Raw genomic sequence first — 20,353 nt, forward strand, 5'->3', positions numbered from 1 at the left:
AGTGGAGCCCATGGGCGAAGATAGTAATGATAATGTAGACAATGACATTGATTTGTTAGTTCCTGTTCCTACTACATCAGAAATGCGAAAATTGATAAAAAGTATGAGCAGATATTTAGATGTACATACGAGTGGTGAAATGAACCAAATGATAGACGATACTGAACAATTTGTAGATAATAAGATGATAAATAACATGGTGCAAAAGAAGATAGATTTTTTTTACAAAAAATAATTAACATTTTTAAAAAATTTTTACATATTGCATGTGTTTTTTTTAACTGATGAAGTCAATGAATATGTTAAGCGTTAATAAATTGTGTTTGTAAAATGCCCCTTGTGTAGTGTTATATAGTGCATAAATGTTGTTTAAACTTTCTATCTTAACTCTTTCGATTATTACGACATCAAAAACATTGGGGAGATTTTTTTTTGTTTACTTCTTAAAAACAAAAAAATATTTCTGTCTCCATGGTTTCACGTTACATGATTTCCACTGTATTTGACTATGTACTCGGGACCCAAGTGTTGCATTTTATCCGACTGGCTAAAACTAATTAAGTTAACTATTAGACACTGATTAGCTGGATTTAAGAATGGTCAAAATCTCCAGGTTCCAGGGTTCTAAATTGTCTCAGGGCATTTTTTAGGATCCAGGGTTAGGTTCTAGATTGCCTCTGAGCTATCCATTGGTATCCCCGAAGTTATTGATTTGGTTTTGCCTGATTGTAGTATTATTTGAACTGGGTTTCTTTTTTAATTGGTTTAGGACTCTGTTTTTGAATACATGGACCTCATTCTAATCTATCTGCATACTTTTGTTCCAGTTCACTTATTTTCTACTGGCCCAACCATAAATGCTTCTTTATATAAGCGCCTATTATTAAATATATCTTCTGCTAAAACTGAGGTTTTGGGGAACTTCCAACTGTACCTCCCCCTCCCGCCTCTGTCCATGACCGAAAGCCAGGATCTGACTTTGTTATTCTGCTAGCTATTGGCAATGTCTGATTTGCATTCTTTGATAAACAATCTCTGTTTTCTCTGGCCAGTATAGATATTATTACAACCTTTATACTGTAGTTTGCAAGAATTGTAGATTTTGGAGAAATGGGGCGGGGGTGTTTATAAGATGTTTATAGGCATTTTGGTTCCTCAAACTCTGATTATTATGTTGCATTTTCTGGTAATTTTTGCTGTGTGTTCACTTACTTACTGACAGTACATAAAGAATATATAAAAATTGAGTGTTAAGTTCCTATCTTGGGGGGGAAGGGTATTGGGGGTTGCATTTTTCTTCTGTATCTTTGATGGTCCTCTTTATGAAGCCATTAAGGTACCTATTATTCCTGATTTGATAAACATTTTGTTTTGTTGGGGAGAGCCTGTCCTTTACAGATGTGACAGGGTCTCAAAATAAAACCTTTTAAAATGCCTATTTTGGTTCCTAGGCGTGGTGTCTGGAGGTGTAGTGGAACCCTACCCTCCCTCTGACTGTTGGTTTTCTCTATATCTTGATAAGTATAAGGAGTTGGAGTGGAGGAGAAAACATCCACGAAACATATGATTGTTAGATTATTAATAATAAATTGATTCTAAACCCTATATAGGTGAAGCAATTTCATTTCAAGCAATTTGATCAAGAAAACCACTGTAACATGCCATTTAAACGTTACATTTGTCAATCTATAAAATAAGCACTATCTGATAGCTTAATAGGCAAGAAGAGCCACCACAAAACTCACCTGGACAAAAGAACAGTTTGTGTTTCTTATCTGTAAAAATCAACTCCTGATAAAAGGACTCCAATTTAAAGATCTAGCAAAAACTGAAATCAGACCATGCAATCAGGACAGCTACTGCAAACTAATCCCAAAAACCATAGCTTATAACAAAAACCAATTCAATTTTCTGAGCAACAATTGAAGGGAATTCTAGGAAATGACAAGGAAATAACTCAGCACCCTAGAGACTTCAACGATTTCATCAGAATGCAAGAATGTAAAAGAAACAGGATAAAAGCTAAGATCAATGGGAAACTACTGCAGAAACTTTAGAAGCTATACTGCCTATACATAGACCAAAGACAAAGTCCCAGGAGCAACTCCACTCCAACCTCAACCTCATCCAGATCAGACCCAATCCCAATAAATAACAAGAGACAAACTGCCAAGCATTTAATGACCATTTGCTCAGAATGGTCAATTCACACTACATACCACCACAACAACAGAAGGGCCTTCATTGGCTTTAAAGGGCTTATCCAGAATGAGCAACGAGCTAACCAAGAGAGTCAATCCACTTCAGAGACTACCATAAAAGTAGAAAAACCTCTACCAGATTTAGAGGGCCCATTCACTAGTATGATCAACCAATTATCCATGTTAGTCAAGCCACTCCATAAGCATCCACCAGAACAGATTAATCTCCACCACTTTAGCTCCATTCACCCAGAAATATCAATCAAATGAGAGTCTCCACATGTGAGAAATACCTTACAGGTTAGATCTCCTGCCTCCTCCCCTTTTGAAAAAAACATTTAAACATACTAACAGTTACAGAAATTTATCCTACCTAGAGGATGAAAACATATCAAAAAATCAGCAACTAATTCAAAATTGCCAAAAAAGATCAAAACAAAGGCCTACAAAATCAAAACAAAATATATGAACCAGCACACAAAATTCAACACAGACAAATAGAAATTCTAGTACTGTTCAGAAATATAAAGTCCCCATAAAGAAAATTAAACAGTCAGAGCAACAGTCAGCATTAAGAACCATCCTTGCCAAAAATTAATGATATGGTTAGTTAGAATCATTACCTCAGTTCTCTCCCACCCAACCAAAGAACATTGAAAAATTCACAACATCTCTTGAAACACTTACAAAACATTCAGGTAAACCCCAGTGATGTAGTGGTCTCCTTTGTTGTGGACAGCATGTTTACAAATATCCTCTTGGAGGAAGAGGTGAAGACCTTGCTCAGACAATTCTTAGGCAGTTCCCATAACACCAAATACTCCCGTTTGCTAGAACCAACAGACATAATACACTGTCTCCTCTATAAAACAGATGATAATATAATAAAAAAGGTCAATGATTCAGATATTCATTATCATTCATAATGGATCATATGGAACCCATATAAGAAAGGTCAAGAAAAAAGCTAAAAAGTTACGACTGGTTAAAAGAATTATGATGAATGTCCACAACACTAAATTTTAATTAGAACTTACCAAATGACTGTTATTACTGTTCTCAAGTATGCGTTCATTGTGGGTCTGGTCCCCCTTCAGAAAAGGGTTATGTTAAAATGAACAGAGAGTTCAGAAATCAGATACTTAAACTTTAAACTGTAAATTCACTGTAATTCAAAAAGCTACTATGAATGTGTCCATTTTGAATTAATGATGCTTGAAAACAGAAATTACTTGGATATGACTTTCATAAATAAATTAATACTGGGCTCAGTTGATGTACCAGATCTACTAGGTATTACTGGTTTTAACCACAAGCTGGGCACACAGACTAGAAAAACCCAGTATCACCTTAAACGATGTCATACCCTTTATTTATGTGGTCCACATAGCTGAATACCTTTCAACAAAAGTGTTTTCTCTGAAATTCTATAAGTCTGGGTTAGTTATTGTGTAAAAAACAAAAATGAAGGACCAGGTTAAGCCTAGTCATGATAATTATGGGCATGTACTGAAAAATCAATTTAAAATTAGGTAACACTTCTTGCATCCAATTACACTGAACAACAAATTTTGGGTCACATACTGTTAAGGGCATGAAAGTAAGTTTACTTTATAGATTTTGGTGTGCTAAATACGGAAATAGTGCATAAAATGGCAGATTGGCTTTTATTTTTGAAAAAAATAGTTTATGTTATACAAGGTAATTTTTATTTATAATGGCAGTAAGATGTAGCTATGAACATACCAGTATCAAACAAGGGACCTTTTTGATGATATATATGGGAATATATCATTCCTTTTCTAACAGGAAGTACCATACAGAAGTAACAGTCTGTGATGTGATTTGTTGGCTCCCACCATATCATAGGCATTGCAAAAGGCATAACACAGCCCTTTCAATTCAACCACAAGTTGAGTTTTGATGAACAGGTAGTTCAGCATATGTGTGAAGCCCAGTTCTTGTCCTGGTTACCTACTTTACACCCAACGTACAAGAAATAGGCTTTTTTTATGGCTTGAGTTAAGGGATATTTTCTTGAAACTAACATGACTTCTCCAAATATGTAACAGAAGTCAAACATAACATTTATAGTCTGTGTAACAGAAGTCATTAATACTATTCACACAATTAAGGGGAATATTAATCTTACACAACACAAATACTACGAATCTCACAGAGAATTAACTGAGAACAAATCACCCAGTACCCAGCCATATCTGATTACTGCAACAAAGTTGAAGACGCATTTGAGGCGACAACTTATCACGTGATGCAGAGTGAAGCGACAGTTGGCGATCATGTGATAAGAGCGTGGTGATACTGAAACTGTGGTGTTGCCAAGAGCCATAGTTGATAATGTAGAGTAACTTGCTAAAATCAGACCCCAACTGTAATTCAAAAACAACAGCCAATCGACAAATTTTAATGTGATTTTCGTGTTCAGCATCATAAAATTAGTCATGATTGAGTATTTTAATTTTTGTAACATTTTAAATGTTGACCGGTGTTATTAAAGTGGGTTCTCTTTATGCTTTAAGGTAGTATATCCAGTGTTATACATGCACACATTTGCGCTCTCTCTCTCTCTCTCTCTCTCTCTCTCTCTCCATCATGGAAGTCTGGCTGGCACTGAAGCATGCAGATTTTTTGATTAACATTTTACTGTAAGTCAAAGGCAATATGAGAGATAATATTCAAATCTCCCAAATAAGAGAGAATTAAAAATATATATATTGTATGAAGAGCATGTCAAAATGTTTCAGAGGTGCTTTATTTTCAAAAAAAAAAAATTTTAAATACAGTGGACCGTCGCTTTAATTAATCCGTTCCAGAGACACCACTGTGCATGAAGATATCATAATGTGAACCCAATTATACACTGCTTTTTGGTAATTCGTTCCAAGACCTGGGAAGTTGAAAATTTCGCTATATAACTAAGCTATTATCTCTCTCAGAGGGGTGATTTTTATAATGGAAATTGTACTAGTTTTATATAGAATATGGTCAACACATTTACAAACGCTGCCAAGAGGAAGGACCATGTGATCCTGTTGGAGACAATCGTAAGCCCATCGTAAAGTGAAATAAGTAGACATCATGTAACATGATCACTGGTTAGAAGAATCAGCCACTTTATAGAATCAAATTTCAAAAAATGAATAATTATGAATGCCTTTGTGATATCTTTCTAAAGCACATTTCTGGAAGTCACTACCATAAAACAAAAACAATTTGCAGTTTCTGGTTTATAATAATTCTTCCAATTTTCACTTATCATTTAATTTTGTTCATTTGTAAGGTAATAAAGTGTAAATTTGTGCTTTATATCTTTACTTTTATAGCTTGTGGATAATATTCCCCCTATTTACACTTATTAGAATCACTGTCTAATAGAATTAAAATTCAATTCGCAAACGTGATCACAATGACTGATGCTTATCTACATATAGTATAGTATAATAAGCTTACTACATATGAACATTATTTTATTATGGAGTCTGTTGTAAAGTGATTTGATCGTACAGTGAACCAATCATAAGCAGGGGCTCGCTGTATTTGTTTTTTAATATAAATTTTTTATATAAATTTATTATATAATTTTTATATACATTTTTAATATAAAAATCTATTTTTCACAGTTCTGTTAATAAAAGATTGAATATACACCAGAAAGTGAATAAAAAAATGACATCAAAATGTGAACAAGTGAATTATTTCTTGTTGATTTTTCAAGTAATAAATGAGGTAACTTTTTATCCCATTAAGTAAGGTGTGAGGGTGAGGAACATAAAATCACTGGCACGAATAAGCCAGGTTAAATGCCCCCCCCCCCCACATCCTCTTAGAAACCATTGATTATTTCAAGAACTAATTATTTTCATAATTACTATTTTAATTAGATCTAGCACCAGGGAGGGAAACCCTGTCACCATTCAATACGTGCCGAATTGGCCGTGAAAGTTAGCAAATTTGAGTTTGCCATATTTAGCTCCAACAATAAAATATAACAAACATTTTTTGTGATGGCGTGTGCTGGTTGCAACTTGATATTGCTTGTGCTTGCATCTGTTTTGAGTGTGCAATTTTTGCATTTTTCCCTGTTCAGTAATTAACAAAAACTGTTATAATTGTTAAAATGTTTACATTTTCACTCCTAAAGATGGATAAGTGAATTATTCGAAAACAAAGTGAACCAGCAGGAGAAAATAATGCTAAAGTAAGTATAGCAGATGAACTCACTGATTTGGAACTTATACTAAAAAGAAACTAAAAAAACAAGATAATGAAAGAATGTGGGGAGCCGAAATTTGAAGTGATATGAGTAAACGAAAGGCACTGTGCCTTCTGTGTAAAAAAAGTTTGTGATAATAAGGCAGACAGTTTGATTATTGTTGTTTTGGTGTTTATTGGTGCATTGACAATGGAGATCATAGTGTGCCAGTTTTGTTATATTATGTTCTCTGTATGTAAATCTTGTTTGAATGTTTGGTTTTTAAATATTTTCTGTGGTATTATACTGTTATTTACAGTAGATGGTAGATGTTGATTGTTTGCATGAATCTAAAAATATCTGATACATGTTTCTTGTCACCCAGAATATCTTTAAGGATGATGTTTTGGTTTTCTTTAAATAATGATGAAAAAATCTGTTGTCAATCATTTTCATTTTTTTTTGTTAGTTGTTGGTGCATCGGCTTCTGTGGCCATACTGCGCCTCCCAAAGTTTTTGCATTTTCTACTCTGATCCAAGCCCGAGGCAGGATTCGAACCTGCGACCTTTGGGTTGCCAGGCAGGCACTTTACCCACCCAGCTAGCCTGGTCGGCCTTCATTTACATATTTTGGGCATTCTATCAGTATATGTTTAATTGTTTAGATAGTATTGATGTTAGGCATCTTGGGGGTTCTTCTGCGTGTAGCAGATAACCATGTGTGAAATGTGTATGTCCTATTTATAGTCTAGTCAGAACAACTTCTCTCCTTGATTTGCTTGTGCTCGTTTTCCAATGCTCAACTTTTGGTTTTATTTCATATAATTTATTCGATGTTTGCTTTTGCTAAACATTGAATAAATTATATGAAATAAAACCAAAAGTTGAGCATTGGAAAACGAGCACAAGCAAATCAAGGAGAGAAAGCAATTTCATTTGCCAAATGATCTCGTGATGTTAGCTAGCATAAAATAGCCTGGATTTGGATCAGAAGAAGAAACCATTTTCCTGTGCTGAGATGGTAAAGAATGATATCCTGCAAAAATGTAGAATTTGCAGCTAAGGCACAGGATGATTGTCTGCAGAGTGCTGGAATTATTGGTAAACACTGAAGAGCAACTAATTGAACAAGTGAAAGGTGGTTTGTGCTCCCTGATCTCAAAACTCATGAAGAAATTCTTGTACTTTTTTACTGATATACTCAAAATTATTTGTATTATGGTGGCCTGGTATACTTAGGTGAACCTTGCCAGGCTGGTAACCCACTAAACCTATATAAATGTGTGCAAAATTACCTCAATGATAGGCAGGTTTTGGTTAAGATCAAATACCAGTCCATGACTAGAAAGGTGACATGAGGATGCCCCCAGGGTTTCAGTGTTGAGCCCCTGCTACTGGAACCTGGCCCTAGATGAGTGTCTGGGGATGGATGCTGGCCCAGTTGACAAGGTTGCCTTTGCTGATGACCTTGTTCTTCTAGTTATGGCAAACTCTACAGCCGTTCTTGAGCAAAACTGAAAACTCTGTATTATATACCCTACAGGAATGGGCAAATACCCATAAACTACAAATATCTAACACAGAACCAAATCAATACTGCTTAAAGGTAAACTAAATAGATGCGCACAAATCAAAACCTCAGGGAAAACAATAGCCTTAGTATCAGAACTAAAATACTTAGGTACAATGTTTGACCAGAAATTAACCTTTCACTCCCCAATCTTTTGTATACTGCCAGAAAAGTGCAGAACTATACTGGTTTGATTGCAAGGATTAGCCATGCCGACTGGGGCTGAAAAAGGAAGACTCCTCAATTATAAAGCAAGTCTCTGACAAGGATTACCAGAAAAGACATATACACAAGTACCACCTTTGAAGTGAAAGAAACTATATAGCAAATAATTCGGACAATGCGATGAGCAGTGGTTGAATCATCCTATGACTGGGATTCTGCCAGAAAAGTACATAAGGTTTGGCAGCCTGTAAGTGGAAATGGAGAGCATTCAGATTACAACTGAGATCATGTATATTTGTGAAATGAACAATGAATTGTTTGGGAGGTTTAGATCTTTTTGCTGATAAGATTTTTGTATTGGCTTGACAATCCATGGTGTATTCAGTAGTAAGAAAAGGTGTAGGGTCATGTAGCGTGAAGTAATGAAATTCTTGGATATGGCATACATATGGTAAGGCCTGTTTAAAATAGGATTGCTTTCATCAGAAATTTGCAATTCAGAAGTCTTTCCTCATTAATTTTTCATCTGTCAAAACTTCTTTTGGATCATGAATGTGAATGCCAGTGGAACTCACTAGTAACTTCTTGTACTTTTCAATTTGGAAACTCTGACACATGCTCAGATGGCTTTCCTCACAACTTCACTTCTAACCTCATTGTTAAAAATATTTCCCACAATTCTACAAGTTTCTTTACATATTTAACCAAATACAGCTAATATGCAGAAGCAGCTTAAAAATTTTTAATATCCTTGATACTCCAGTTTTTAGGCCTACTAAAAATTTATAACAGGCACATTGTCAACACTAAGTGCCAGACAGTTTTTGGAAGGAATCTCACATGCTTTCAGGCTATTCAGAAGATGTACAATGTTGTACCCTGTCAAGTCACTTCCCAATTCTGGCACTGACAGCCACTTTCTTTTGATGTTTTTTATTTATTTATTACAAAAAGGTCACCACAATGGGATACAGATTGGAATCACTCTGCCACCTCAAGGATTCTTGGTTTTTGCTGCAACATTTCAAATGAGAAGATAAAGCTAAGGAAACAAGCCAAAATAACTTCAAGAGGTGTATCACGGCAGTTAACTATTGAATAATACTTAGTCTTAACTGTATCTTCAGTAATGTCACAAGTACTGTCAATAAAATGGCTGAATTTGAACTCCTGGTTAGTACAACTAATGCTGACATAATAGGGCTAACAAAAACGTAGTGCTACCTGGAAACTGGGGATGATGAGTTCCACTACAGAAGACAGGATACTAGAGCTGGAAAAGGAATTAGAAAATGTAAATTGGAATATCATCGGTTTGGCTGAAACAAGAAGAAGAAATGAATCGCTTATAAGTTTATCAAGTGGAAATCTGCTGTACACCAATGGAAACAGTGAAAGGAGTGAAGGTGGAGTTGGCTTTCTGGTCCATAAAGATATAAAAAAACATTTTGGAATTCAAAAGTACATCACCAAGAGTGTCAAGATTACTACTCAAGATTTTTAAGAGGTATAAGCTAAAGGTTATAATGATTTACGCACCAACATCTAGCCATGATGATGAAGAGGTTGAAGAAAGGTACACTGAAATTGAGAGTCTTCTAGATGAACAGAAAACTCACTACATTATCATTATGGGGGGACTTCAATGCTAAGGTTGGAAAGAGACAAAACAGCACAGAAAGGGGAACTATAGGAAATTTTGGAATTGGTGAAAGAAATGAAAGAGGTGAAAGACTTGTGGAATTTGCAGAATCTAGAGGAATGCCAGTAATGAACACTTTTTTGAAGAAAAGGGTAAACAGAAAGTGGACATGGAAGAGCCCAAATGGATTAACAACTAATGAAATCGACTTCATCCTCACTAACAGAAGATATATCGTGAATGATGTTACTATCCTGAACAAGGTAAATGTTGGAAGTGATCACAGAATGGTAAGATGCACACTTGACATAGATGTAAGAAAAGAAAGGAAAAAACTGACTCGAGTAAATAATACAAAGGTCTTTGAGATAACAGAAGAGAAGAAAAAGAAGTATGTACTGGAACTTAAGAACAAGTTAGCTTCTAAAGACCTATCAGGATCAAGATAGACGAGGAATACAATTTTCTGAAAGTGATAAAGCCCAAGAAACCTACAAGGCAAAAAGAAATCTGAAGAAGAAAAAATTAGTCAAGAAACACTTGATATGAACCGAGAATGACAAATGAAGAGCAAGAAAAACACTGACAGGGAGAAAATTGAGTATACTAAGTTATGCAAAGCCATTAGAAAGAGACTCAGAGAGGACATGAGAAAATTTAACACAAGAAAAGTAGAACAAGCATTAAGGAAAAACAAAGGATTTAAATAAGCAGTCGTGAGCAGTAATACAGAAAGACAAATGATACTGAAACTGAAGAATAGCGATGGTGTGCTTATGAATAGCAGAGAAGGCATAATTCAAATAGCAGAAGACTACTATAAAGAGTTATACAAGGAGTGAGGGAATGATGCCAGCAGTGGGGAAGATGGATCGCAAATCAGTAACACACAACATACCTGATATCCTTCCTGATGAGGTAGAACATGCGTTGAAGAAAATGAAGAATCAGAAAGCTCCGGGGAAAGATGAAGTAACTGTAGAGTTGTTAAAATTGAGAGGAAGAGACATGACACAAAAACTGACAAGACTCTTCACAAAATGCATCAGAAAAGGTGTGGCGCCTAAGTAGTGGAATAATGCAATCATAGTTTTGCTGCATAAGAAAGGAGAAAAATCAGAAATTGGAAATTATAGACCAATTAGCTTGTTATCCCACATCTACAAGTTGTTCGCAAAGGGTCATTACTAACAGATTAGAAAGAATACTTGATGAGAATCAACCAAAAGAGCAAGCTGGCTTTAGGACAGGATTCTCAACTATGGATCACCTTCATGTAATGTCACAGCTAATGGAGAAAGCAAATGAATATAAAACACCATTATGCCTGGCATTTGTGGATTATAAAAAGGCATTTGACTTCATACAGCATAAAGCAATGTTTTGGGCACTGGAAAGACAAGGCACAGATACCCCATATATTATGATTTTGAAGAAAATATATGAGAATGCTACCTCCTTTATTAGACTAGACAAAGACAGTAGGAAATTTAAAATAGAGAAAGGAGTTTGACAAGTAGACACAATATCTCTGAAGTTGTTTACCGCTGCCCTTGAGGAAGCTTTCAGAAGATTAGACTGGTCGCAGAAAGAGTCAATGTGAATGGAGAGTACCTAAACCATTTACGATTTGCAGATGACATTGTGGTCATAAGCCACGATCCCAAGAATTAGAGGAAAATCTTAATCAGTTATGCAGAGTGAGTAAGGATTTTGGACTAAAGATGAATATGGCTAAAACAAAAGTAATGATGAACAAGTATGCCACAGAAAGGGATATAATGATTGAAGGAGCAGTAATTGAAAAGGTGGAGTCATAAACTTATCTGGGACAAGTCATTAGCTGTAATAGTGATAAATGGATGGAAGTCAAGAGAAGAATAAATTTTGGATGGATAGCATTCAGGAAATATAGTCACATACTGAAGAGCAATATCCCAGTTTGTCTGAAACGTAAAATAATGAACCAATGTATACTCCCCACTATGACTTATGGAAGTGAAACTTGGGCACTTACCAAAAGAATGGAAGAGAAACTGAGAACTACACAGCGAAGAATGGAACGAATTATATTGGGAATCAAACTGTTAGATAAGAAGAGAAACACATGGATTAGACAGAAAACTCAAGTAAAGGACATTCTTAGCAAAACTAAAGAACTACAATGGTCTTGGGCAGGACACATAGCTTGAATACATGATGACAGATGGATTAAGAAAATAACAGAATGGTACCCAAGAGGAGCTAAGAAAAAACATGGAAGACAACAATGGAGAATGACAGATGAAATTCATGAGTTTGTGGGTAGTAAATGGATGGCCATTGCACAAAACAGAAGGACTGGAAAGTTACTGGAGAGGCCTTCATCCTGCAGTGGATTGAAAATGGCTGTTGGTGATGATGATGACAGTATCTATAATGTGTTTAGGAAAGATAGAGGAGAGGTGGTGGGATCATGCATATTATCAAAAGCAGAATTAGCATGAAAACAGCTTTTGCTGAGTCTGAAATTACATCTGCTGCCATAGAATCTGTGTGGTGTGAGTTAGCTGGAAGCAAAAGTATAATGAGAGAGGAAGTAATCCACAGACCAGAAAATTGGAAAGAGTAGGATTTGTCTCTACATGCAGATGGAATGAGCAAGCAAGTGCAATGTCTGTTTATAGGAGAATTCAACATGCCCCAGATTGACTGGAATAAGTGTGAGGGAAACTCACAATGGGGAAATATTTTTATTTGTACCAGCATGTTAAAGAAAATACTAGGTTGAGAATATTCTTGACCTCATCATTACTCGTGAATCAGATGACACTACAGGGCTTAAATACAGAAACCACTGTCATGTAGTGATGACGCAATCATCAGTTGGAAGATGGAGAAAGATAGAGATTTTGGGAGTTAATTAATACTTAGTGTCCGTAGATTTACCGTTCGTAACTTGCCACCACTGTTATAGAATACAACGTTATATCCCGTACTAGATAGCGTTAGCTTAGTATAGTATATAGTATTATCGATTAATCAGTAAAATTTATTAATCTTGTTAAACTTCATTATCAATTAAATTGTACTTTTTTTAACTAAATACATATAATGACTTAGATTTTACAAACATAACATTATTAATTAATACATAACTTGATATGGAATTTATATAATGAAACTCGGAGATAATACTTGATACTGAAAAGAAAAAAAAAAAAAAAAAAAATATATATATATATATATATATATATATATATAATAAAATATTAAGGATAATAGAAAATAATAGAAAAAGTAAATCAATCAAATAGTAGTAGGGGCGCTAGTAGGGGCCAGACGTGTTCAAAGCCGCTAAGTGGATTTTTCTTATTTATTGATTTGAAATTATTGTTTTTCTAAAACTTTTGATTTAAATTTAGTAGTATAGCATTATTTTGTGATATTTCTGATTAATCTGGTGTATTTATTCTTTACTCGGCCTTGTAATTGCATAAAAGTATCGGTAAGGGTATCAAATCCACGTGTTACAAGTTACAACTCCGCTGAACGAGAAGTTAAGTTTTTTTAGCCATATTTAGCCGCTTATTGAATATTTTTTACATCAAATTATTTTTTGTAAGTAGTTTATAGACCTAGTAAGGATCGTTAGTTTATTCTGAATTGAGACAGCGAGATTTGAAAGTTAATTAATACTTAAGTGCCCATAGATTACGGTTCGTAACTTCCCGCCTTTGTCTTTGTCATACGATCGTTATATATCGAACCTAGATAGCGTTAGTATAGTATAGGTTATAATATTTTCAGCGATCGGTAAAATCTATTAAACTTGTTGAACTTCGTTGGCATTTAAATTGCACTTTTAACTAAATACATATACCAACTTGGATTACAAACGTAACATAATTAATTAATAATATAACTGATATGGAAGTTATATAAAGGGAACTCGGAGATAATTAATACTTGACACTAAAAAATATATATCCTGTTATAACTGTGTTGGGAGATAAGTTAGGGTTATAAACTGAAATTGAAATTTTATTTAAATTAAAAGTAATCATGACTCAGACCAGAGCAGCAAAACAAAACGCTCAAGCTAATGGAAGTGCTGTGGCTCAGAGGAGAACTGAAGGGGGCAGTTGCCTTCTGAATCTCACAGCCTTCTAAAATGCACAGCTTGCATGATGTTTGTGGAGCATTCAGGTACGGGACATGATATTGCCATGGGGGATGTCTTTATGTGTGCTCGATGCAAGGATTGTATCGAAATCATGCAACAACTCAGCGTTCTTATGGGCCTATATGAGAGCTTGAAGGACAGGGTGGATGCCCTCGAAGGAACTAAACTGAGGGCCCATCAAGCTCTCAGCTGCCCACATCAATGCCAGAGCTTGCACTTGGTCATCGTGAAACACAGCAGCAACCCCCAAGGCAGAATGCGCTGGTCGAAAAGGAACTAGTAGTTGTTGGTGACTCTATTGTCAGAGAAACGGGGAACATGCTTTGTAAAAAGGATAGGCGGAACAGGACCAGGGTATGTCTGCCAGGGGCAAAGGTTGATGACGTTGTAGAGCAGATATCATCTTTTAAGGGCACAAAAGGTGATATAGTTGTACACGTTGGCACTAACGATATCAAGAGTAGGAGACCGGCAGAATTGCTTAACAAGTACAGGTCACTTTTGAAAAAAAGCCGTGAAATAGGGTTGAATTTGAAAGTGTCTCCAATTCTGCCCAGACACGATAGGAGGGAGAATATGATGAGAGCCTTGTCGATCAATTCGGCCCTGGAAAGATTGTGCAAGGCTCAAGGGGTAGAATTTTTTTCAGCCTGGACTGTACTTGTTAACAGGAGAGATTGCTTCTACAGGGATGGAATACACTTAAATAGAAAGGGTGCAAGAATATTTGCTGATGCTATTGAGGCAGTGTTAGGTGGGTCGGAAAACTGCTAGCTTGGGGGGATACAAAGACGAATAGATTAACAGTAGCCACTGGCAGAGGTGAAAGAGATTCTTGCACTGCTTCTATTGGAATGAGCAGAAGCCTGAAAAACAAGATTCAGGATATTTCAGAGACTGCTGGGAGTCATGGGGGTACAAGTAAACACATGGGTTGTGTTAGGGTGGCTAAGAGGAAGAGCAGGTGCATGTATACTTGCGTGTACGCCAATGCTAGGAGTTTAGTAAATAAATTTGATGAATTTGAGGTATTGCTCAAAACATCAAAGGCAGATATTGTTGGGATATCAGAGACTTGGTGTCACACAGATATAAGGAATACAGAATTGGAATTTGGGGAGTACAACGTCTACAGAAAGGATAGACTGGATAGGAAGGGAGGAGGGGTTATGTTATTAGTTAAGAAATACATAAAATCCAAGGAAGTGAAGCCAGTGGACATCGCTGGACAGTGCAGTGTCGAGTCAGTTTGGTGTGACATAAGCATTGGGAGATCAAAATTGAGAGTAGGAGTGTGCTATAGGCCTAATGACTCTGATGAGTATAATAAGAAACTGTACAGGGAAATAGAGTGGGCCAGTAAATCAGAGAGTCTTATAATGGGAGATTTTAATTTCCCAGATATTGACTGGAATTTGGGGGCTGGTCACTCACACACTAGCAAGGCTTTTGTGGATTTATTGGATGATTGTTTTCTACATCAGCATGTTCGGGAGGCAACTAGAGGGAGGAATACTCTTGATTTGATTATCAGCAGTGATTCTTCAGGCATTAAGAATCTGCAGATAAATGAACCACTAGGTGGCAGTGATCACAGTGTGCTGAAGTGGGATTTACTCAAAGAGGTAACTACCATTAGGGGTAAAGAGAAGGGTTATTGCTTTCGTAAATGCGACTACGATGGACTGAGACAGTATTTAAATTCTATAGAGTGGGACTAACTGATGATGTTACCAACAGCATATGCAAAATGGGAAGCATTCAAAGAACTTATCTTGGAAGCTACTAAGCTTTACATACCAACTAAGAAATATTGTTCAAGGTTTAGAACTAAATGGATGTCAGATGAACTGATGAGGCATATGGCAGAGAAGAAACATGCATGGGATACATACAAATTAACACATGACACAGAAGCCTATGATAGATACAAGTTGATCTGTAACCAAGTTACAAAGGAGGTTAGGCAGGCGAAGGCAGATTACGAGAAATCTTTGGCAAGGGATGCAAAGAAAAACAGCAAAGAGTTCTTTACTTATGTAAACTCTAGAAGGAATGGGATGAATCAGATTGGTCCACTTGATATCGATGGGTCAACTGTTGATGATCCTGCTCAGGTAGCTAACAAACTAAATGAATATTTTGCATCGACATTCACACATGAGGAGTTATTTAGCAAGGGGAAAGCCAGAGGTGTATTCAACTCTAGCAGTAAGTTAGAGAATCTTGTAATAACTGAGAGTAAAGTGGAGGAGAAATTGTTGAAGATAAACACAAGAAAGGCACCTGGGGTGGTGGGATCTATCCAGTTATATTAAAGGAGGCAGCAGAGGAAGTAAGCAAACCCTTAGCCATAATTATGAGAGCTTCCTTGGACCCAGGGGAGGTACCCACAGACTGGAGATGTGCAAATGTGACCCCCAATTCACAAAGGAGGATCAAAGGCTGACACAAGCAATTATAGACCTGTTAGTTTAACTTCTGTTCCAGGAAAATTAATGGAGGCACTAGTTAAAGAAGCACTGCAGGATCATTTAGACAAGACTTCAGTTATAGCACGGACACAGCATGGTTTTGTTAAGGGGAAGTCTTGCCTGACCAATTTGATTGGATACTATGATGCAGTCACAAAGGAACTGGATGCAGGGAATAACTTTGATATTATATACTTGGATCTTAGAAAGGCTTTTGATACTGTTGCACATGGAAGACTGCTGCACAAATTGGAGCAGTGTGACATTGGAGGCAAATTGCTGCTGTGGATAAAGGGGTGGCTGAGAGGGAGAAGACAGAGAGTGGTAATCAATGGACACTGCTCGTCGAGGACTAATGTTATTAGTGGAGTCCCTCAGGGCTCAGTGTTGGGTCCATTATTGTTTTCTGTATTCATAAATGATATTGATGATGGTATATCAAGCTTAATGTCGAAGTTTGCAGACGATACAAAGGTAGGCAGGGTTGTCAAGGACACTACTGACACTATGCTGCTGCAACAGGATCTGGAAATGTTGAGCAGATGGGCTGAGAGGTGGCAAATGAAGTTTAACATTGACAAATGTAAAGTACTACACATGGGAAACAGCAACCCCAGAGCAACGTATCAACTCTGTGGTACTACACTGACAGTGGTAGAGAATGAAAGGGACCTGGGGGTGGTTGTGCAGGCAGATATGAAGTTCTCTGAGCAGTGCAGACGGGCTGCAAGAGTAGCTCATGGTGTATTGTCGATGATATATAGCAATTTTTCTAGCAGGGATAAGGAGGTGATTATTCCCTTGTATAAGGCAATGGTCAGACCACACCTAGAGTACTGTATACAGGTCTGGAGGCCTCATTTCAAGAAGGATGTAGAGCTGCTGGAACGAGCAGAGAGAAGGGCAACAAGATTAGTGAATGGAACAAAGGGGTGCTCTTATGAAGAAAGGCTTAAGTTTTGCAAATTACAGTGTCTGGAGACTAGGCACCAGCGAGGTGATCTGATAGAGGTGTATAAAACATTGAATGGTTTGATCATGCTCAATGCTGATGGGATTCTTCCTCTCGCTCAGAATAATCACCTGAGAGGGCATAAATTCAAATTGAGGAAAGACAGATGTAGGATAGACGTGCGGAAATTTGCCATTAGCCAGGGAGTGGCTGGTTGGTGGAACAGACTTCCATCCCTTGTCGTGGAAGTTGATAGCCTAAATAAGTTTAAGGCACAGCTGGACAGGTATTTTGAACGAACAGAGGGGTGAAGTGGGAGTGGGTTTTTTTTTTTTTTTTTTTGGCTGATGCTGCATAAGCTTGCTTTCTTGAATCAAATGCCTCTACTAATGCTAATGCTAAAAAGAATAATACTATTAGGGACTTAAGAAAACGGAAAAAAAAAAAAAAAAATTATTATCGCTTTTTACCAACAATCTAGATGACTTCAACTGGGGCCAACCACCCAGACTGAATACAAAAAACGACAAGAGGTGCTCTGTTTCTGTAATGATCAATATTAGCATTAGTACAGGCATTTGATGCAAGAGAGCAAGCTTATGCAGCATCAGCCAAAAAAAAAAAAAAAAAAAAAAACACTTCCACTTCACCCCTCTGTTTGTTCAAAATACCTGTCCAGCTGAGCCTTAAACTTATTTAGGCTATCAACTTCCACGACAAGGGATGGAAGTCTGTTCCACCAACCAACCACTCACTGGCTAAAGGCATATTTCCGCACGTCTATCCTACATCTGTCTTTCCTCAATTTGAATTTATGCACTCTCAGGTGATTATTCTGAGCGAGAGGAAGAATCCCGTCAGCATTGAGCATGCTCAAACCATTCAATGCTTTATACACCTCTATCAGATCACCTCGCTGGTGCCTAGTCTCCAGACACTGTAATTTGCAAAACTTAAGCCTTTCTTCGTAAGAGCACCCCTTTGTTCCATTCACTAATCTTGTTGCCCTTCTCTGTACTCGTTCCAGCAGCTCTACATCCTTCTTGAAATGAGGCCTCCACACCTGTATACAGTACTCTAGGTGTGGCCTGACCATTGCCTTATACACGGGAATAAACACCTCCTTATCCCTGCTAGAAAAATTCCTATATATCATTGACAATACACCATGAGCTACTCTTGCAGCCCGTCTGCACTGCTCAGAGAACATCATATCTGCCTGCACAACCACCCCCAGGTCCCTTTCATTCTCTACCACTGTCAGTGTAGTACCACAGAGTTGATACGTTGCTCTGGGGTTGCTGTTTCCCATGTGTAGTACTTTACATTTGTCAATGTTAAACTTCATTTGCCACCTTTCAGCCCATCTGCTCAACCTTTCCAGATCCTGTTGCAGCAGCATAGTGTCAGTAGTGTCCTTGACAACCCTGCCTACCTTTGTATCGTCTGCAAACTTCGACATTAAGCTTGATATACCATCATCAATATCATTTATGAATACAGAAAACAATAATGGACTGAGCCCTGAGGGACTCCACTAATGACATTAGTCCACGACGAGCAGTGTCCATTGATTACCACTCTCTGTCTTCTCCCCCTCAGCCACCCCTTTATCCACAGCAGCAATTTGCCTCCAATGTCACACTGCTCCAATTTGTGCAGCAGTATTCCATGTGCAACAGTATCAAAAGCCTTTCTAAGATCCATGTATATAATATCAAAGTTATTCCCTGCATCCAGTTCCTTTGTGACTGCATCATAGTATCCAATCAAATTGGTCAGGCAAGACTTCCCCTTAACAAAACCATGCTGTGTCCGAGCTATAACTGAAGTCTTGTCTAAATGATCTTGCAGTGCTTCTTTAACTAGTGCCTCCATTAATTTTCCTGGAACAGAAGTTAAACTCACAGGTCTATAATTGCTTGTGTCAGCCTTTGATCTTCCTTTGTGAATTGGGGTCACATTTGCACATCTCCAGTCTGTGGGTACCTCCCCTGAGTCCAAGGAAGCTCTCATAATTATGGCTAAGGGTTTGCTTACTTCCTCTGCTGCCTCCTTTAATATAACTGGATAGATCCCATCCACCCCGGGTGCCTTTCTTGTGTTTATCTTCAACAATTTCTCCTCCACTTTACTCTCAGTTATTACAAGATTCTCTAGCTTACTGCTAGAGTTGAATACACCTCTGGCTTTCCCCTTGCTAAATAACTCCTCATGTGTGAATGTCGATGCAAAATATTCATTTAGTTTGTTAGCTACCTGAGCAGGATCATCAACAGTTGACCCATCGATATCAAGTGGACCAATCTGATTCATCCCCTTCCTTCTAGAGTTTACATAAGTAAAGAACTCTTTGCTGTTTTTCTTTGCATCCCTTGCCAAAGATTTCTCGTAATCTGCCTTCGCCTGCCTAACCTCCTTTGTAACTTGATTACAGATCAACTTGTATCTATCATAGGCTTCTGTGTCATGTGTTAATTTGTATGTATCCCATGCATGTTTCTTCTCTGCCATATGCCTCATCAGTTCATCTGACATCCATTTAGGCCTAAACCTTGAACAATATTTCTTAGTTGGTATGTAAAGCCTAGTACCTTCCAAGATAAGTTCTTTGAATGCTTCCCATTTTCCACTTAGCATATATGCTAAGTAATTTAAATCTAAACCAAAAATTATTAACATCGGACAGGATACATGTGTTTGCCACAAACTTTCATTTCATAGATACGTGGATCCTAACCATAACCACATTATAACCAGCAATTTAGATATAATCCCATATCCTGAACTTAGAGTTATTTTATCACTGGGTTTTAAATTTCGACCTAATCTACCTTTAAAAAATTGTTATATCTAGATTTACTAAAATACTGCATAAGATCAGCATACAAATATAACATACCGGTTGAGGCATACCACATGTGGTTATTTACAATGCTTAATATCATATCTAACAAATATAATCAATTGA

General features: G+C 37.0%; 1 protein-coding gene across 1 annotated transcript in view; it reads right to left on the reverse strand.

The window, feature by feature from the left end:
- LOC150076912 (uncharacterized) overlaps positions 1 to 20,353 on the reverse strand; it is a 347,314-nt gene that overhangs the window by 157,717 nt on the left and 169,244 nt on the right. The gene's annotated exons all lie outside the window — the stretch shown is intronic.

The sequence above is a fragment of the Mastigoproctus giganteus genome, chromosome 12, assembly GCF_048544385.1.
Source record: "Mastigoproctus giganteus isolate SK-2022 chromosome 12, ASM4854438v1, whole genome shotgun sequence".
NCBI classification, from domain to species: Eukaryota; Metazoa; Arthropoda; class Arachnida; order Uropygi; family Thelyphonidae; genus Mastigoproctus; species Mastigoproctus giganteus.